The sequence below is a fragment of the Empidonax traillii genome, unplaced genomic scaffold (assembly GCF_003031625.1).
Source record: "Empidonax traillii isolate 1590-97213 ecotype Southwest subspecies unplaced genomic scaffold, ASM303162v1 scaffold57:size2250009, whole genome shotgun sequence".
Classification (NCBI taxonomy): domain Eukaryota; kingdom Metazoa; phylum Chordata; class Aves; order Passeriformes; family Tyrannidae; genus Empidonax; species Empidonax traillii.
In genome coordinates, this window is record NW_020955250.1 from 1,169,841 (window position 1) to 1,191,745 (window position 21,905).

Here is a 21,905-nt window from a genome sequence, read left to right on the forward strand (position 1 = left end):
GTCTCCCATTCCTATCCTAACTCCCAAAACAACAAATTCAAGAGCTGAAGTATTTTGGCTGGGGCGTATGACTAAAGAGGGCAGCTTACCTATAAAGAGGGAGGCTTCTCTGAAAATGAGAGAAAATCATCAGACAGATAATCTGGAGAGAGCAACAGGAGGCATTCTGTCTCACCTGAAATGCTGATAAAACCTGGAAGCCACAGGAGTGAGATTAGGCTGGGAAAAGACGAATCACTTGTTATTTCACAAAGATGTGTAACTCGGGAGGGTTTTTTTAAGTATAAGAAGTGATGACAAAGAAAATGTTTTGCTAGCTGAGTGGGTTTTGTCTTGCCTTTCCTTTCTGAACAGGCTAAACTAGAATCTTGTAAGCCTTGGTGAAGCTAAGGAAATCGTGAATAAGCCAGCAAAGGACTCTCCCAATTTGACACCCCACTCCCAGCTTCATGTGGAGACCCTCTGAAGACCCTATGCCAGGATTCAGAAAGGGATTCTTGGCTTCTGTGTGCACCATGAAAATGAGATAGGAAGAGTTATTTAAACACTACTCAGATTGCATTAGAAACTTGGAATAGAGAGACTGGGCCCAGTGGTTTGGGCTGATGTTGTGGGGGGAAATTACAGAGATTGATGAAATAAGGTACACTGGAAGCAGGAACTTCATTCATGTATTGTGATCAATGAGTGACACAGTGAGTATTTCTTAGCCCCTGGATCATTAAGGTTAATTAAAATACTTCTTTATAGAGAGGTATGAGCAGCCTTTATTTATGTGATTGAGTTTAAAGGTTTTAAACTCCTGAAGTTTCAGGTGCACTAGCAGGCACAAAGTTATGTTGTTGTGATCCTGTTTATCTCCATATTTGTTTCAGCAACTGTTCGTTGTAGAGAGAAGTTGCCATGATGAGATCTTCCAAAGGATGTTTCTGTTTGGACCTCTTGTGAAGGCTACATTCAGGATGTGAGTATAGATATACCAAAAGCCTGTTGCTGGCAACATTCAAACTGGATTTATCAGTACGAGGAAAAAATGAGCTGAAGTTTGTTTAGCTGGCAAATAATCAAGTCTCTCTATTTCAGAAACTTCTGGAAAGGAATGGCAAAGCCAAAGTACAGCTGACTATATGAACTACCCTGATGCAAGTGTGGTTAATGACCAGAATGAAGAAAAAGAAGCAGACTGGATTTTAACAAATATTTATTAAATATAGAAGGTAATGGCTTCTTGCTTCTCTACCTACCTTTGCCACTGTGAAGTTCTGGTTACCACATTACCACTTTACTGATTAATAGGGCAGTACAAAAGGAACCTGAAGTTACATGAGGTTTAGATTGAATAATTTCTCTTGTGAAAAGATCTGGAAAAAATTAACAGTCCTGTTACACTTGAGATTAAGTGACAAGAGTGTGTTGGGAAAAGGTTGGAATATGCCTTGCTCAGACTGTGAGCAGAAAGGGTAAATGCGAGAGCTGAGACTGAGCACCTGACATCTTTCAAGGGTAAGGTCTGTCATAATGCTGGAAATCAGCCTAGGACTCCTCTGCTGTTACTTCTGTTAATGCTGGAGTGCCAACAGCAAAAAAACTGTGACTACTCAACTCAGGCTTCCACTCCTGCTGCCCTGGTGCTTTGCCCCTGGCCCTGTGCAGGGATGGGTACATATTTACTAGCTAGGACAGGCAGACACAAATTTCCGTTCACTAATCTTCCTCTGGCAGAGTGAGTCACCATAGAGAAAAGGTTGTTTCTGCTTGTTCTTTGTTCAGATTATAATCCAGTCAGAGCTCAAAAAAAGGCCAGGCCAGCACCTTCAACACCAATGACCATCTCTGTCCTCCCATAATAATGGAGGGAAACTTGGAGAGATTTCTGTAGCTTCAAGCTTTCTGAACGGAAAGATCTTCCTTGGAAACTACTTTGAAAGAAGCTGGCGAAGTTCCTGGTAAGAACTCAGCCTTTTCTGTCCGTGTTCCTCCATCTGTCAAAACAAGGCATAATCTTTCCCTGCTTCACAACAGTATTGGGAGGAATCGTCAGTTAACATGTTTACATCCCTAAAAATGATTTCCTATTCTAAATCACCTGGACTTCAGTTCTTAGGGATACAAACAGATCTCACCCTTCTTACAGATCTTTTCCCTCTTTTCACACATCTATATTCCTCTTTGCGTTCTGCTATTGCAAAACAAAATTGCTGCCAGCACTGCTCCTGTACACCTGACAGCAGTTTTAACAATCACACTGTATTTTCCAGAGCAATTAAATAATCAGCAAAGGAAAATAATTCTTCTTCAATTTCTGTTCTTCCTTTTTATCAGTGTTGGAAAATGTTTTCTACTGCTCACTAGTAAAATTTCTCATCACTGCATCAACTCCTTGGTATTGTCATGAAGAAAAATTTTTGCATGTATTTATAAGGCATATTTTAGTACAGTGATCTTTAAGAGAATTATTTGTGATTGAAACTGGAGTTATTTATGAACAAATCCATGTATAAATGTTATGTGTTGCCTATGTTTGCATGCTGCAGGACCTGTAGCTTTTTCTCCCAAAAGGCAACTTTCTCTGGAACAGAACAGAAGCAGACCAAAATATCAGCACTGTCTTAAATGTGAAGTATACTATCCAGCTGAAATTGCACAGGGAGCCTAAGAGAGCAAAATGATCTGGAAGCTCCTGTAATCAACTTCAAGCCAGAACTGGCAAGATATTTTTAACTATGACACAGTCTTGAAGATTCATTTAGGGTTGTAAGAGGTACCCAAATCAGGAGGTAGTTATGGTCCTGCTGCCTTCTCATCATCCAAGTTATCCTCCCACACACAACCTTGTCTGACCTGTGAAACAGTCCTTTCTTTTCTCCCTGCCATGATCCCTTTTACTCCTGCTCACCCTTGTCTCTCCTACTATAAAATTAAAATCTTGGCTTTACCTCATTTCCCCATATTATAAATCCCTTCCAGCTCTTTTCCAAGCTCCAAACTACTCCGCTATCCAGGTTTACTACAAGATGTTGAGAAACAGAAACATAAATGTAAACTGTATCTCGGTTTTTGAGAAGGACTTCCTAAATTCTACAAAAGTGAAGGTATTAGTGATCTTTAGCCACGCTCCTCAACCTCACAAAGAGTTTCTGTTTGAGATGCCACTGCCCCTTACTGCACACTCAAGATCCTTGATCCTGAAGCACAAGTAGGTAAAAAATCCCTAAAATCTTTATGAGGAAAATGCTTCTGTGGTCAAGTTTATTTTACTACTACAGCTGGTTTATTTGGGAGATGCATCACCACCAGATAAACAAGCATTGATAATATCAGCATCTGTTTAATAAATATTATACTATAAAGTATTGTTTGTTCACTATCTTCTTAAATAGAACGAGTTCCTGAAATTGAAAGTCCACTAACAAAGGGCACAAACAGAACAAGGAATCTGGCAGCAGAATATTTACTTTTAAACAATAGAGTTGTAAGAGCAACACCCTGTTATGCAGCTCAGTAGAAGGGTACTGACAAATACTGAATCATAAAATGCTCAGTCACTAAACCAATTTAATATGATAAAGTCCCCCAAATCCAAGCCATTAAACTAAAAGCCAATACAGGAAAAATGACGATAAACAATATTATATCATGGGTGGCCTTAATGCTGAATCTGGGATAAATTACAAGAAAAGTAATCACAGGAAATTTTTAACACAGAAAAAGAAATCTGAAAGGCAAGCACAATGACTGCTGTAACAGAGAATGTAGCAATTCCTAACACAACATAAAACTGTAGCATGCTTGAAGGCTGGGCTAAATTTTCCTCCGTGTGTTTTATGGGATTACAACAGAAACAAAATTATCCTGGTAACTTGAAAGAAAAAATGAGGGGCTTGTTAGACCAATTGATAAAGCTGGAAAGAACAGACAAGCTTCCAGGCATGCAGGTGCTTCTTCGGATCTGAAATAAAACCAGAAAACTTCAAAGCTAAATCCAGGTTAAGAACAATTGTGCTGAGTTAGGACATCTGCTTTGCTTCAAATGTTTATTAATTTCTTTTTTAAAGGCTGTAAACAATGACTTGGGAAATAAATTTATAATAATACAGCCCTGTAAATGGATTATTACATTAAAGCAGGCTTCCAATTAGAAAAGGATCTAAGGAGTAAAACTTACCCCTACAAATCTGCACAAAATCACGTGGAGTTTCCATGAGATTTAAAAACCTGTTTGCTTACATTGCTTTAGAAAATATTAATTGTTTTCTTAAATCTCTTAGGTGCTTTACTTTCCCTGAAAAAGGCAATAAACAAGTCAGGATACTGGCAAGGAGTGGGTACATGTGTGTCCCTGGTGCTTACACAAACCCAGCTGTGTCAGGGACAGGCACATTTGCCTGAACAGACCTGGTAACAAGCTCAGAGCTTGAGGTCTGACACAAACACAGAGAACGCCAGGCAACACTAAGCAATGCTCTGAGGTGACTCAGCTGTAATAGGTCTCTTAGGCTAGTCCTAGTAATGATGTAAATATAGTTTTCTAAGTTTGTAATTTGTATTTATTGAAACTTTTCACTGGAAAGGGTAGGGAACATGAATCAGAAAAGTAATATTTTGTTATTGGCCATTCAGCAATTTTTAAGCTGTTACTTTTCCAGTCATCTACAACAGTTTCCTTGTTTTTAGAATGAGTGCATGATATCATATCCTGAGCCCTTCCCTTTTCTTGTAGCCTTCTGAGGCACTAGGAGGAGTCCAGCTACAGTCATCATGTGAATTGGTCTGTAATACTAGAGTGGAGCTACCTCTGCCACCGTCCTCCTGCCTGCCTAATTCATGCTCCTTAAGGAATTGCTGCTCTAGGACGAAAGGCCCTTTAAGCACAGTGAGTATCAGGTAAGAGAGCAACAATTTATCTGGCTTGTAAAGGTGCATTGGAGAAAGATCACTTCTCTATATATTGACGTGTGTGTGCGGTTTGGGACACAAAGTGAAAGGAGAACTTGCTGTCATTATTTAATCACAGTGAGAAGTGAGAAGGGAGTTTCCTGGCCCATCTGGGGTGAGAAGAGGAACAGCAGCAACATGAGAGGCATTTGGGGTGCAGAGATTGGATTAAAGGTGTGGGTTTGGTGTAGGAAAGGGCTAAGGTACATGTGCTGTGCCAGGCAACACACCCAGTTGTTGGGGATAGACAGACAGGAAAAAACCAGCTGATAAAATGTACACACAAACAGCTGTGAGTGACCACATGGCACTGTATTAATGCTGGGTGACAAGCACCTCTTGTTTATTCTTTATCTGGTTTGATTTAAGGAATGCAGTAGTGTGAGCTAGTAATAAGCAAAATAAAAGGAGAATAAAAGAGCTAGTTCTCTTCACTAATCTCCACTCATCCCTAAAGCATACAGGCCAAGTAAACATTGACAGTGAGTCACTGACTCTTTTTAGTATAACTACATAACCTGTGGTGGCGGTGGTGTTATTTCTGCACTTCTCCATCTTGGTCTTTAGCTCTGAAATGCAGAGCTAAACGCTCTACCATTCTTGGTGGAGGGCTTAAGGTTTTGTCTAGATGTCTCTGAAATGCTAATTTGGTAGTAACTTGTTAACTATATCAGCAATATAGTTATATTTATAGTTATGAATAATGTTGTATGATCCAGAATTCACAGCATAACAAATGTTATAATGAAAGTAAATAAATGACTTGCATTTATATCCACCAGTTGATATTGCAGAAGTTATTTATATATAGAACATCTGAATTTTATTGTGCATGTTATCCTGGCAGAATACTAAACACTAACTTCATTCCAAAGTTGTAAAAGTTTTATGACCATGCTTTACATAAAGGCCTCAATCTAGTTTGAATGGAACCAACAGAAAGCAGCTGTGATATTTTTGTGAATATTTAAGATAACAGTAACCGGCTTCAAAAATATGCAAATAAATTTTGTCCTTGCTCCCCAAAAAAATTTTTGGTGAGGCAAGCAACTGTACAGGAAATACATAACCTTTTCTTATCTCCTTGATCACACAGCTTTATTTATTTTCATTTTGTTCACTATGGTTTTGATAGGCTCCTTCATAGGGTCATAGCACAGTGTTAGTAAAACACATGGCTTTTTTTTGTCTGCTAAACTGCATTGTGAGGTAAAAACTCTTAGGTTAAAAGCTGCTGGACCCTCTTCTGTTGCTGATGTAGTTAATTTTATGACAACAAACCTGATGTTTTCTACAACACAGTTACGGTAAAAGCAGAAGGATGCTCAAGACATGCTGTCTGCTGTTTGGTCTGGCCTCAGTAGCATCGGGATTGCTGTACTAGAGGTGACCATTAGTCCACTTACTCCAGGGTTCTGCCTCTGCCAGTGACCTGTACCAGGTGCTTCTGATACAGCTGCAAGTAAGTCCAGAGACATCGACTGCCAAATAGGTTTCACAGGAGATGTTTTTATATGCCTATCAGTTAGTAGTTGGTTTTTACTGTGCAACACAAGGGATTTGTAACTCTTTCACTTAATAGAATATCACAGAGGATATTCACATTTCCATGGAAATGTTTGTTTCTTGAATTCACTAGCTCCAGCCAATAGTGATGTGTGGTCATGAGTTAAAAACTGTGGGATTTTAAAAAAAGAATATTATTCCATTTCTCTATGTTTAAATTGTTGCCTTTCACTTCCATTAGATGTAAATTTGCTTATACATCATAGAAAAAACTCACTTTATTCTTTCAATTCTGTACTCTACTGAAGAGTGATGATATATTTTTATTCTTACTTATAGTTTGGTCTGTCTAATTTGTAGCTATGCTATTTTTCAATTTATAAACTCATTTAAAGGGCTTCACTCACACTTTGAGAATCCTAGAATATGTGATGTAGTCAGGCCACTGGGTTGATGAATCAGGACTTGCCCTTTGTGAAGCTATGTTGAATGTTCCAAATCACCTCTCTGTCCTCCATGTACCTTAGCATAGCTTCTAGGAGTATCTGTTCCATGATTTTCCCGACTACAGGTTCGTAGTTCCCAGAGTCCTCCATTCTACCCTTCTTAAAAATGGGTGCTTCACCTGACTGCTGTGACTTTTCAAATATCATGGAGAGTGACTTGACAACTTCTCATCAGGTCCCATAGTCCCTTAAATGTTCAGGTTTCTCAGAAGTTCACAAACCTGAACTTCTTCTCCAGTCCCCATCCTACTGGCCATCCACTCAAGATGTGTGGGAGGGGAGTTTGCCAGTGAAGACTGAGGAAAAAAATGTCTTGAGTACCTCAGCCTCCTCTTCATTTGTTGTCACCAGTTTTCCAGTCTTGATCATCAGGGGAATATGATTTCTTTGACCTTACTTTTCTGGCTGACCTGTAAAAGCCTTTCTTATTATTCTTTGAATCCCTTGCCAAGTTCAGCTCCAGCTGTGTCATGGCCTTCCTGACCCCATCCCTACAGAACTGGGCAGAGTGCCTATAATCTTCCCAGGATACCTGTCCTTCCTTCCACTGCCTGTGCATTTCTTTCTTGCCCTTTAGTTTGACCAGCAGGTCTCAACTCTGCCATGCTGCTCTCTTTCCTTCCTTTTCCTGATTTCTTGCACCTGGGTATTGAGAGCTCTTACTCTCTATGGAAAGCATCCAGATCTGCCAGCTCTGTTCTGCTCCCTTGTCCCCAGCTGCATTTTCCCAGGGGACAATAGTTTCCTGCTGCTAGCTCCTTGAAGAGCTGGAAGTTTGCTTTCCATAAATTCAGAGTCCTGACTTTGCTCTTCAGCTAACACATATCCCTGAGGACTGTGAACTCCAGCAGTGCATGATCACTGCAGTCCAGGCTGCCTCCAATATTGATGTCATCAATTAGCTCACTCGGGTTGGTGACCAACAGGTCCTGTAGTTAATTATTTCATTGTCATGCTTAAAAGATCCAAAGATGAAAGAGATGTGAATTTCCTTTATAGAAGCCACCTAACTCTGCTCTTGTATCCTGTTTATATATATCTTAAAAAATAAATTTTCCAGCATCTTATATCCAAGAAACGTTAGGTGCACAGGAAATATTTAATTAATTAATCCCACAAAGAGCTTGTGAGGTAGGCTCCCTCATTTTACAGGTGAGATAGAGAGTGAGACAGTTAAATTAAGTGGCTTGCTTAATATCACACAGTGAGTCAGTGGTAATGCTGAAAATAGACTTTGTGTCTTCTGGTTCCTTACCCTGTATTTTAATCATCAAACCAGACTTAACTCTAAAGTTGAATGAACTTCTTAAACTATTAAAATAATTGTTCTCAGTTTCATGTTGGAGTAATATATTTTAATCACCCAAGCAGCTGAAATACTTGCAAAAGTTTTCCTTACTCAGGACCTGCTTTGTCTTTCTTGTTCAGATATTTCTTCAGGTATCAGGTGAATATATTTTGTTTACACTGATCCTGAACTTCAAAAACCCACTCTAGCAAATCTCCACTTAAAACTCACAACAGTCTCTTTGCTGTCAATGTAGCAATGCTTTTTTTCATACTCTCAGCAACCATTCCACTTAATAATACCCATAGCTTTAATTAATAGAGCACAGTAAAGTTATTGCCCCACAGAAAGCAAAAGAAAGATTGCTGGTTATGCTGTCATGACCAAATGAAAATGTATCCTGAAGCACAAAAGAGCAACAGCATCTTAAGAAATATCTGCTTGGAAGTGCAGTTCTGAACTGCATGCTGTGTCCTCTCTGAATACACTGGTACAGAAAGAGATGTGACCCTTGCAAACTTGTTTAAATGCATAGTGCCCACGTTCAGGTTAATTATATGCTCCAGCAGCCTTAGAGCTTTCCTGAGCATAGCCCATGTATTTGTTTATGCTGATGGGACATATATAAATTTTTCCAATCCTCACTGTCTTACCTGTTTGATCGTGTTCTTCGTTATAGGATAGAACAAATGGTCCGGAAAATATGTACGTAGGTGTAAGACTGAAAGAGGCTCAGGAGAGGGAATGAAGGAATAATATTACCATGGCTTGCTCTCTGTTAAACCTGGGTATCGACACAGCTGTCTGCTACACAGCCTTATACAACGCTTTGTATCCTGCAGTACTTTTACTGTGGGTGAGATAAGCTGTGGTCAGCTCCAAAATTTTTATAGAGTTTTGCCACATGTAATGAATAGGATGTTGCTGTGCCAGCAGCCTTCCAACCTAATTACAATTAATTAACAGAATTCCTTCAAAATTCAGATGCTTCATCACCACTAAAGCTCCCAGGTGGCAAAATCAGACAGTAAGCATTGGCATGCTGTATTTATGAAAACAACTCTAAAGTAATTTAACATGTTGTACATATAAAGAAGGGAGTCACATCTTGCCTACCAATTACAGGCTAGACAGAATGTTTCAGGTAAGATGCCAAGGAGGGATGTTCCAAGGAGGCCATCCTTTTTCCTCTTTTGGGGTCAGTACTTCTAGTTTATCATCTTGTTTCCCTTTTGGGTTTATCTTCTCCTTAAAATGTTAACTATGAGCATATTTTACACTTTGCCACTAGGGCTCTATTGTCAGTGATCAACTGTCCAATCCTGAAATACTGGTCAGAGTACCACTCCAACTTTGCTTTTAGTTTCTGCTAGGGGATAAGATGTTTCTCTCATAGACTTCAGAAAACAGCCCAGTGCCAAGTGATGAGCAGTTTGCAGGACAGCACTGTGTCTGTGCCCATCTATCAGGGACAGAAATGCTGTCTTTCAAGGGGGTTTTTGAAAACCTGGGAGGAGTAGTCCAGTACAAACTGGGGAAGAAGACACTTCTGAGTCTTTCATACACTTTAGAACCAAACCCAAGAAAGCAATGCAAAGAATTGAAATTCTTTCAGGGCTCTTCACCTGTGTCTCCTTTTATCCACAGTTCCTATTATTAACCCAAATGTAATGGTAGTAATATATTAACCCAATGTATATATTGGGTTATATGTATATATCAACCCAAATGTAGTGGTAGTAGTGTTTGAGAAGCTGAAAATGTTAATCAAGCATTAGATAATATTTGTGAAAAACAGGGTTTAAAATGGAAATGTGCCTAGGTGTTTTCTTCCGTATTGGGAATAGGAAGAAGACTTTTGGTCTTTGTGTCGGATCAAAAATAGCCAAACTGGTAGAAATGAAATACATGAATGTTTTCAGCAACAATTCAGCTAATAGGTGTGAAGAATGAGTCAGTTTGAGAAAAGCAGAAATTGCTTGTGGATAATCTGAATGAGAATAGAGGATGCATAATAGAGTATGGCATTTGAGAAGAGCTCTGACAAAATAGGGGCCTTGAATTTTGAATGCAGGGAGTTATACTTGCTTCATCTATTACTGAAGAGAATTGAAAACAATCTGCCTCTATGATTAAGTGCATATTGTGCTCTTTTACATAGTTAACATTATTTAAGATCCTACTTTCACCAAAGACCTCAGTGTGTCCTGCCTGCCATACTGATCAGATTACTGGTCACTGCTCTGACAGGACTATCACAGCCTTGTTCTGTTGATTCAGCACAGAAACAAAGCATTTTAGGAATGTCAGTTCTTCAAGCAGTGGGGATTATAGGCATGGTAACAGTACATGTTTGTGAAAGGTATATGCTTGTCTGACTTCATTCCCAGTGACCTTAAGAGGAAAACAGGTACAGCCATAGTGCTACTCTGAAGAGTTCATGTAATTCATAGATTCTATAGTTCTGTATATTTGATTCACAGAACTGAGAAAGTGTTTGTGGTAGGTAGTATGGCGCTTACACACTGGAGCCAGAAAATGAAAGGGAAAAGAAAGTGTAAAGAAATACATAATGAGGGAGTTGACCAGTTTATTTCCATTGTGGAGGCACAGTGAAAGGGACAAAGCTAAGCAAGGGGAAAAAAAAAAATCCAACAGGAGTTACCTTAAACTATATTAGTCATAAAATGTGGAATTAGCGATGCAGGCAAAGTACTTTTTTCCAGAATTCCTTATTATGTGTAAATCATGGCACTGTAAAGATCCAAGAACCTTGAATAACACAACTTGCAAACTACCACCAGAATGTTTCTCACTGGAACTTCGTACAGCAAAACAAGTAGAAGTTGAAACTGTAAATATGGGGAAGAACTTCTCTCTTCAATAAAACAAGCGGTTTCTACTGAAACTAGTTTTGCTTGAGGATTAATTTGTAGTTCCAAGTGTCTTTCAGTGCTGACAGCTGAAGAAGGTAGCTTGGGGCCAGATTGTAATGTTCACTCCTTGCTCTAATGGGCGGATGTGTTTAATTAACCTTTGTTTCTGCAGAAGCAGACATTCTGGCAGGCTGTAGGAATGCTAAAGGAGGGAAACCTAAACAGCAGTGAACCTAGGCACATTCTATATATCTAGTATAGATAAAGAATGTTAATGTAGATAAATACTGTTTCCTAGGAGATAGGTTTGTATAAGCGATTTCTGTAAAAGAAATTTAACATGGTTCCCCCCTGCAGGGCTCATTAATTTCACAAGATCCAGCTATAGTCCCATACCCTTGGGACACTTGTCTCTCGTGTCTGGCTAAAGACTGCGCACAGTTCTTCAACTGAGGGTCACAAAAGCATATATTCAAGGTGGAAATATTCTGCTAAGTATCTCTTGGATAGAGTTAGACCTGACAGTCTCACTGCCTGTTCCACATCCTGCAGTGACATCTCCAGATACCACAGCTTGGACTGACCCTTCCCAGAGCTTCCTGTAAAGTGCAGATCTCGAGGTTTATAGCTAATTCTTCAAAAGGCATATGGCAAGTCTAATGCAAAGCAGATATCTTTTGCATAAAGTTGCTGAAGGCACTGTTTTTTTGCTTGAAAACTAAAGCACTGCAGATTACAATTCACACAAGTACAGCAAACTCCCTGGCCACAACATCCCTTGGCCCTAATCTTTCACTAAAAAAAAATCACCAACTTTGCACGAGTGTTTTGAAAGAATGCAAATCAGAGCTTATGGTCTCTGACCTTCACCAACTCTACTGCCACAATAGCATCATTGTTTTCTATCTCCTCCCCTTAGTAAGCAGCACCTTCCATTCCTCTCACTTCCTTTTTACTCCAAACCTTTCCATCTGAGAGGCTTTTTAAAGCTCTGCTTTGTCATCTGGTTTTGCTACTACTGTGATCTAAATGCCAAATTACTTCAGTCTTGGTTGTCTCAGTCACAGCCAAGACCCTGTTTTCCCTTAAAAGGCACCTTATAAGCTTGAATGTTGGACATCTCCTCTGTTCTTGTTGTCTTACACTCAAGGTATATTCCCAGCTGAAAGAAGCATTTATGTTACAGCATTTCTCTTACTAAAACTACACTGCAGCAACACAGTATCAATCATAAACAGTACTTTTCCCACCTCAGCACTGTGATGCAGAACTCTTTCCTTCATAATACTGTGCATCTCCAGGTTGCCACAGTACATAGGAACTAGTGCTAAGGGTGCAGTTAAGTCACTAAATTCCTAATCACATGCTTTTTCCACTGGGTTTCTGTTCCAGAATGAAGTGTTGTGACAACAAATGAAGTAACCAAGGAAAAATAAAACTGGCTACAATTGTCAGGATTACCAGCTCAATGTAATTCTTCAGCTTGTTTGTTTCTAGTAAGGCCTGATGATCCCAAAGGCCATAAACTGTGTGTTAAGCCCTTGGGTGGTGACAACTTCCTTTATAATGTTGCCCAGTGCCTGAGACTATAGAGGTAGGAGTGCACAGGCCTGCTATAAGCAGAGAGTGTCCTATTGCAAAATGCAGCCCACTGGCCAAATCTGGTCTGCAGGATCTTCTGCCTGGTCTGAAGCACCTTTACTATGGAAATTCCAAAGGGCAAGCTGCTGCCTCACCCCAAAGAAAAGGAAGGGAGGGAGGATTATTCTTTCTCCCGCTTCTGAAATGTGGGTAAGAAGAACACCTTGATACAAAGAGGTTGTTGCTGTACCTCTGTGTGAATGAGTTTGTGAGTGCTTGGACACTCTTTCATAGACTGTTGGCTTTTCACCTTGCTGGGCAGGTAAGAACAGCAGCATAATTTTAACATAAGTATGAGTTATCAAAACTGAGAGCTCTTGCTTAAATACAAGTTGAAACAATTTCTTTATCTTCAGGGAGACTCTAAGTAATTGACATGAGTGTAAATATCAGTTGAAACTTCTGTTCAGGAATAGTGCTACTGGATGTGTCCAGGGCTTGGCTTCAGCACACGCAGCCAGTCACAGTACAAGGGAAAGCTGTGCTAACTTTCAGTCAAGCTAAAGGGGTACCTCTCCTGATTTTGATCGATGGCAGTTAATTACATTTTTCCTCTTTGGGAGAAGTATACCGTTTCTTTCTTTTGTTCCCATCTCTGATAATGGCAAGGAATTTTTCCGAGGGTAGTCTTGGAACAAAACAGCAGCTCCAGGCACTCTGTAAGAAGCCAAATACAGGGGAAGGGTGGAGTGAAGTTGCTATTTGATAATAGGAATAGTCTACAAGAAAGTTTCCTTATCTCTCTTTAGTGCTTGTTTTTCAGAAAGCAACTGTGATGCAAAGGCAGGAACTATTCTTCTCTGCTGTAAAATCTTTTCTGATAAGATTTCTGGAAGAACTCACAATGCTATCTTCATTCAAATCCTTCCTAAGATGCATTTCTTCCATAAAGTGTTTCTATGCTAATCCACTAGGCGTTGCTCTTTACATCTTTAAAAGAAACAGAGTACTTAACCTGGACTGATTGTAGATTAAGAATTACTGAGTGCATGCATGGCCCATAGGAAAGCATAGTAGCTGGGAAGAATCTGCTGCCTTCTGGAAGTAGTTCTTTATATTGTGGTTTTAATTCTTATTGTGGGTTGTAATCTCTACAGGGAAGGGGTGTTTAGGCACCTTTGAGGCATCGTCTGTATCTGTAACTGTATGCAAACTAGCGAAGATCAAGAAGGAAACAAAAGTAATTTTACAATACAACTTCTCTCTGTCTTGAATAGCCATCAGATTCTATTCTGTCATCCCAATGTAAATCCAGATTTGGTGCTAAAGTCACTGGAATGGAATATGGTCATAGCTCTTGAAACAGAGAAGACTGAAGGAGAGAGGAGGCCAGTAATGCTGCACCTGTTAGATGATATTCCTATCATCCTAGACTACGCAAACATGAAATAAGCTTAGTCTGCTCTGTAGGACAGGCTGACTGTGCTACCTTGTGCTGTAGGCTGCTAATATAGCTCAGAAGTGCCCATCTGCCATGTGACAGCATATAAAGCAGTGGTTCCCAAATCAGCCTCACATATTTATGCTGGTGTTTGAGGCTGCATTAAATTCTTACTCTACAGTAGCAACTTTTTTCAGTGAAAACTTTGAGGAACTGCTGTGGTTTGCTCTGTGAAAAACTGGCTGGAAAGACTATTTCCTATGAGTCATCAGTGGGAAAAATCCATTATTACAGGGGTGAAACACATGATCGTGACAACTAGAACTGAAAAAAATACCTCTAACTGTAGGCATTTAGAACATACTCAGATTTTTGTAGGTATATTAAACATATTCAAATCTGCTGATAGAGCATATTTCAAACCCCAAAGTGTCAACATCATTGCTTTCCACAATTTCTTGTTAATCTATAGATCCAAAATATTGCATTGCTGTGTAATTATCACAACAAAGTTAGTTACAGATCAGTCCTTCACAAACAAAATACCCTCATCACTAGATAAAACATGGTGGTTATTTATGCATGGTGTATAATAAATGAGAAGAAAGAAATAATATTATTACATTCACCAGAAATGTCTGGACCCCCCCCCCTTTTTTTTTTTTTTTAACAGTTTGTGGACATCTGTTTGTGCTGAAATCTGGCAAGGAAGCCCTGCCAGTAGAGGCATAGGATGTTGCAGAGGTAGCAAGCTGGGAGCCAGGAAGGAAGGCAATGCTTCCTGACACTCTTAGCAAGCCCAGAGGAAGGAGAGCATCCTGCCTAGTCATGCTAAATCAGCTAAAGAGTCCCTAATAACACAACAAATCCCTTACGCATCCTTGTTTAAGCAGAAGGATATTGTGATGTGGTTAGGAAAGAGAAGCAGTGATTTTGTATGTGGCTGTGCAAAGCACCCACTGAATTTCACTCTCCTATACTGAGACTTCCCAATTTGTTTAAGAGAGCTGTGAAACGAAGAACCTGAGGACTTACCTGTCTTTGTTTTGTCTCCCTTTAACGAGCACACTTGTCAGTTTTCACCTTTTTGTGCTAGGCCACGACTTAAAAATTTATGCCATGTACCATCAAAATTCTCAGCTGAGAACTTCCTTCCTTTCAGCTGCACAACTACTGCATACCATTTGTTAATTTGAGAATTTCAAATATATTTAGTGTGAATAAGTGGCAGAGTTCAAGAAACCATGGTTCTCTGTTTATACACAGACCTGCCATATCCCCTAAGCCAAGGTGATTCCATTCGGATCCAGAAAGGGGTATTGGAGTTTAGTCTCTTGTGCCCTAATAGACTTTTGGTTCTTGTCTAACAATTGCCAGTTCCACAGATAGTTCTTGTAATATTAATATTTTCAGCAGCCAGCCGACACTAACCCCATAGTTTATTGTTTTAACTGTTTACAAGTGGATTTGGTTGTCACAGTCTTTAGACAATTTGACACAAATGGTAGCTTAGATGACAGATTTAAAGCTGTCAGCCTCATGGAGTGACTCCATACAGAAGTTATGAGCAATATTAAATTGCAAAAAAGCTTGTAAAACCGTTGTTAAATAATTTTAATTGAAACTGGCATATGCTCAAAACAATGTAAATAACAAGGTTTGCAGACGAGAATGCATTAGAAAACAAAACAAAGCAAATAAACCCACAACAAAAGTCTTAGATAGGAAAAACGTAAAAAGAAGAAAGGTGATATTTCGCTAAATTCTCAGGCTACATTTCATTACTGTTACTGTTGCCATTTATCAAGGACTTTCAAGCCAGTTCTGATATTTCTCCCCAGCTCTGATATTTCTCCCCAGCTCTGATATTTCTCCCCTCTGTGTTTGTAACTCTGACTGTTACATTCTCAACTGTCATGTTCTTACCTAAACTTTCCCTCTTAAAAGTTTCTTTGTTCACATTAATTTCTGGTCAGATTTGAATCAGCAAAGCAGAACACTTCCTGTCCTTGGGGTGGGGATGAACTCATACTGGATATGAGGAGCCTGTGTCAGCACTAACAGGATGCAGACCAGGAAGTTGTGCATTTTATTAACAGGAACAAAAGTGGCAAAGTTTTGGCAGAATTAGAATGAAATATCTGTTCATTGAACAGAGTAAGAACTGGAACTAAAACATTTTTTTTTTATATATAACTGAAGCAAAGTGGTTTGGTATATTTGGAAAACATCAGGAGTGTATGAGTAAAAGGTTCAGCTCAAAACCTAGGGATGGAATGAGAGCTGTAGCTGCCCAAATAACTGGAGCTTTGTCTCCAGCACACTGAAAAAGTGTACTTTGGTGAGTTGAGAGAGCAAATGAGTTACATCCTGGAGCAACAAGCCATGGTCGTTCTACTAACAAATGAGTAGTCAAAAGTTTGGAATTAATAAAAATGGAGTTAGAATTAATATTGGTCAGTAAGTAGAAAAACTGATTCAAATTCTCCTGCTGGAGCAAAAGGCACGCTTCTGAGGGAGCTAACAGTGCACATGGACCAAAATACAAATAGGAAATAGCTCTGTGGCGTGGATCTAAAATAGGATCATGAGTAGCCACAAGTGTGGTGCCTTCTAATGTATTATAGCTCTGTCTGCTGCTCAGCACCTCCTAATCTGGGCTAGCATGTTTTCAAGCCTCTTTCAGCAGCAGCTCAAGAGTGTCTCCATTATTGAAGCCCATGACAGCCTGGTTGTTTAAAATTTGCTAGATGAAGAAGGAATGTGCATCAAAAAAAGCTGAAATGTTTTATTGGTCGGCTTTACAGGTTGGTGTTCCTGTTAATTATGGCTTTCCACTGAATGAAGTCTCTGGCAGGGATAGGCGAGCATGGTCATCCATTAGCAGTCTGGAAAAGCACAAAAAGCCTCATTTTTTCCATAGCCAAAATAAATATATAGCTTGAGGGAGATGAAAACCATATTTAAAAAAAAAAAAATCTTTACCTGATTCTACTTTTTAACTGCCTTGTTTGCATGACAAGAACTAAGAAACAAAACTTCCATAAGATACATCAAACCTTAATGATAGAAAAGCTGGCTATGGCCTGATGGAACTGAAAATGTTTGTAAAATCACAGCTCTCTCTGGGCAAGGAATTATAAGAATTGTAAAGATGAGCTCATTTTTAGTAAACTATTAAAGATGAACCCTGAAGTTTAAGGAAATTCGAACTCCATGAGCAGAGTAGTGCTGCAATCCTTTTTGCCATGATTCAGACCCTATTTAGAAATGGCAACTTAGTCCTATCTGCATTAATATCATACAACAAAGTAAGGAAGTGCAAATCAGCTAAATGGCAAAGGAACTGAGTTTTACCGTCCTTTCCCGAATTGAAAATTATCCCCAGAAAACCCTTGGAGAGGTATAAGAAAAGCCACAAGGAAAGTTTCTGAGCTGAAAAGTCAAAGAAGACCAGCTGATCCAAACAAAGGATTCTTTATATGGTAAAAAGAGGGAGTCCAGCATGGACGTGACATGACTATTGTGTTTTGCATTTGACATAATGGATATCTCCAGCTACAGTGGCCAAATCCATAGTATTCTTGCTTTCCAAAGAGCACGGAGGGCCTCTCTTTTTTGGAAAGATGTGGCAGCTGCCACAATATTATATTACTATCTCAGGTTTGCTCTATATAAAGATCTTTTCTAAATTTAAGTAGGAAATAACTTGTTGGGTTAAAACATTTGTCAAGAAATGATAAATTGTTAAACATTTAGGATCTTCCATTTACTTTGCCCAATTCCCAGCTATATACCCGCCTTTTAGCTGTCTTGCATTGTAAATTAATTCTTGCTAATAAGTGGAAGAGCTAAGATCACAAACATCATCTACCACTCTCTCAAGGCCTTTGGCAAAAGGACTGGGGAGTGAGCCTTTGGGGAAAGTAGCATCTTAAGCTGTTACAGTAATATTGCCAGATCTAACACTGTCAGATCCCTCCTCTGAATGTAATCTGTGCAAGCCAACAAGTTCAGTGGGAAACTTACAGGAAATAATTTAAGAAGAGAGTATCTTGTAAATACTGCTCTTCCCCTTAAATTGAAAGAGGGAAGAAAGGAGACAGTAGGAGCCTTTCCTTTCAAATCAGAGGAAGAATAATGATCCTTTGTATGCAATGTCTTAGGGAATACAGCATCCATTTTGTGTGTAGTAAACCAGACCTTAGTACCTTCTCTTCTGAGGTGATCCGAGCCCATATCTAGTAGGATAATGCCCCAAATAATAAGCCAAAGACTATACTATGCTAGTCAAGGGGTGTACTTATACCTAGTTGAAGCTGGGAATACTATTTTCACACGGAATACTGTTTTCTAAACCAGAGATGGTACAAGCAAGAGTGATCTATCTTAGATAAGGGTTACAGCTCACACTGAAAGGTCCCTGCTCTCATTAAGATGTCACAATTTATATTGACTATGCAGGTGGCATCTGTGCCTTTGCAATTCAGCTTTTCTAGCTTCCATTGGTGGGCTTACAATGTCTGCTTAGCATTTTCCATCTATTTCTATGAACCAAGCTTGCTTATGGGACACTATAAATTAGCAATGCTAGTTTTTAACATTAAAAATCTCAAAAATTAATTAACTTACAGTCACATGCATTAGAGTTTAACCTTGAGATTTTCAGACCAAAGTCTTCTATTGGTCTGGAGAAGGGAAAAACACGGTCTGCAGAAACCCATTCTCAAAGAGAGTTTACTTTCCTATTCTTTTCAGCTGAAATAATGATGATCACAATGCTTCAGTATGAAGTTAATTTTTACACTATACAAGCTGTCCTGAGGCCAAAAATTAATTTGACATTTGCTAGGAAACACCTCACTAATGGCAACTCAGATTTCTAAACTGACACTGAAAGTTTTCAGAATAATCTCCCTAACTAATCGGTTTCCATCCCTTCTCTAATTCCAGTAATATAATTGTTACTCTCCAAAGCTAAGAACAAAGAGTAGATAATCAAGTGACACGGAAAACACCATGAAAAAAACCACATCACTATAAAATCCAGTGCTCACAAACAGCAATGTCTCAGATGGTGCTGCTTGAAATCAGACCACTAGTGTCAGGGCTAATTCTACGTTTTCAGTTTTGAAAGATTCCACAATAATTTGATGTGTTGTGTACTGCTTCCAGAGAATGGAAAGATATGATTATAGGCCATGTCTTCATTATGTGGCCATTTCTGTAGTGATTAAATCTGTATCAATTGGCATTTAGCCTTTTGCAGATGTTTTCACAGATGGGAATTGGTATGGAAGGAAAAAAAGGAAGGGGAAAGCAGTCCCCATACGTCTTATGACCTAGTTGTAATTCCATTTAAAATGTTAGAGAACTATTGCATTGAAAAAGGAAAGCCTAAAAAAATGACAAGGGTTATAAGGGGAATAAATGTAGTTATGTGAGCCAGATCAAACCAATTCATTTTCTGCTACTCAAAGTCTGATTAGGAAAAATAGGCTAAAGGTTTGTTGTTGCCCTTCAAGAAATCCAGGTTGAAGATGAAATTCATGCCTGAATGCAGAGAAGCAATTTGGAAAAGTCAGAGTTTGATTTATTGTTCTCTGAAAGGTTGTGCAAAGCTTCTTACTAAAGATCTCAAAGTTACAAAGAGTTGGTTTGTATGATTCAGGGCAACCATAGTTCTCAAGAACTCTTAGAAGATACAGACATAAGCTTGCTCTCATTTATGAAAATGTCAAAACAAGTAAACAAGATTTGAGAAAACCAAGATATGACAGAGTCCAATAAACTGTAGTTGATAAAAAAGTGTCCAGAGAAGCCATTCTTTGGCCATTCTGCCAAAGACAGAAAATCTGTAAGGTCTTAAAGCATGCTCCTGCAATGAAAGGGAAAAGAAAAACTAAATTAGAGCAAATGTTCATGCTTCCCAGCAAAAAACTTCTTCTAGGCAGCAAACACTAGATGAATTTAGGATTTCAGTTATTTATTTTGAGGAGACTAGCCTCAGTAGAAGGGTGGGTGGATTTGCTTGTGAGTACATAATGCAGTTCTTTTATGCTGTAACTCAGTGTAACTCCAGTAAATTTTGGGGAAAAGCAGAATTTCTGACTCTTAAACACTATTTTAGTTATGTATAATCACAACAGCTTCAACTGTTAAATTAAAATGTATATGTACCTACATATATATGCATCTCTCTCCCCTCAAAGCTTCCTTTCTCATTATATTTCACCTTTGCTTACTCATTACCCACAGTATCAGAAGCCTCAACTCAGAACTTCCTGGCTCGTGGTAATTATTTCAGTCTTTACTGCAGTGTTTCTGTTTTATTTTTATGGTATTTCAGCAATACATCATAATGAAATAACAAAACTTGAGGATTGAATAGAAGCTTGGCTGTAGGCTTGAAGTGTCTGATGGAGTCCTGTACTTATGGAGGCCAAGGTACATTACTTTTGCAGACTGAGGACCCCACAAAGCAGTACAGCTCCTCACGAGCTTTTTCTAAGGAACGGGAAGTTTAACGTAAATTACAGCAGAATATAAAAGGCAGTGGGGGTCTTTTTGTTTACAATGTATTTAAGAATGAGTTAACAGGTTGAATATTGATGAAACATACCAATATATTGAATACTAAATTGCTACTAATGACTTAATTAGCTTCTAGCAAATAATCTTTTCTAAAAAACTAATCTCCGACTCTTCTGACAGGTCCTAAGTATGTGTTACTGTTCACTGAAAAGATAAAAAACAATGCAAAAGGCAGATTGTTACGGGATACAAATCAAATCTATTTTGAAATTACTTTCCTTAATCCTCTAATGTAAGGTATATTGTACTCTTATTGATTTAACATGGGAAAAAAGGAAAGGCTCTTTGTAGACTGTATTAGGTTATCAGCCACAAGTAAAGTGTCTTTTCTGGAGAAGAAGGCTGTGTAAACTAACACAGGAGCACTCAGCTCAGAAGTGAAAATTTTCTCTAATGCAGCAATATTATCCCATGACTGTATTAAGTGCTTAACAAGATCTCTAATTGAGAATAACGTAATGTCATAACAATGTGATATTACATTAATAGATTCATAGACATAAACTTCCTCATAAATTTCAGTGGTGCAATAAGTTCCTACAGCTTTCCTACAATACTCAATCCACTTTTTTGAGGCTTTCACCTCTGCATTGAAATACAGCAACTGATGAACAGTGAAGTGTTATGTGGTGCAAGTTTAGGGAGTAGTATCTGTAGCAAAGCACAGCTGAAGAGGAATTTTAGTAGAGAAAATCTGCAGCCATTTGTTCCACCTTCAAATCCGCTTCACACAGAACTTCCAGAAGAGATTTTCCATTCAAGTTCACATTCAGACCTTCTTTAATTTAATATTTGCCATCATGATAGTGCAGAGTTGTGTTATAGTTGCAAGATAAATCTAATTTTTTTAGCCACCAAGTCGGATCAGAGTTTATTCTAAAAAGCATGGCATTCATGAATAGGAAAAATACTATCATAACAAAAACTGTATTATGAAGTTCAGTTCCCAAGACCCTCTCCTAAACTGTGAAGTGCTTGAGAAAAAAAAAAAAAATCTATTTCTATTTAAATGGTGAAGGGGCATCAAAACTCCCAAATGTTTGCATAAAATTTTGTGTTTAAACATGGAAAAGACAAAACTGCATTGATAACAGTGAAGATATGAGACTAAACATGAAGGGCTTTCATGGCCTCAGAATGTGTTTGCATAAAAATTTGCAGAAGGACATTTTAGTCTC

At 38.7% G+C, this 21,905-nt stretch overlaps 1 protein-coding gene across 1 annotated transcript in view; it reads left to right on the top strand.

The window, feature by feature from the left end:
- The first annotated feature begins 4,744 nt into the window (after window positions 1-4,744).
- Window positions 4,745-21,905, top strand: part of RALB (RAS like proto-oncogene B) — a 47,991-nt gene continuing 30,830 nt past the window's right edge. The window contains exon 1 of the mRNA XM_027879740.1: window positions 4,745-4,873. The gene's annotated coding sequence lies outside the window, so the exon portion shown is untranslated. The remainder of the gene's footprint in view (window positions 4,874-21,905) is intronic.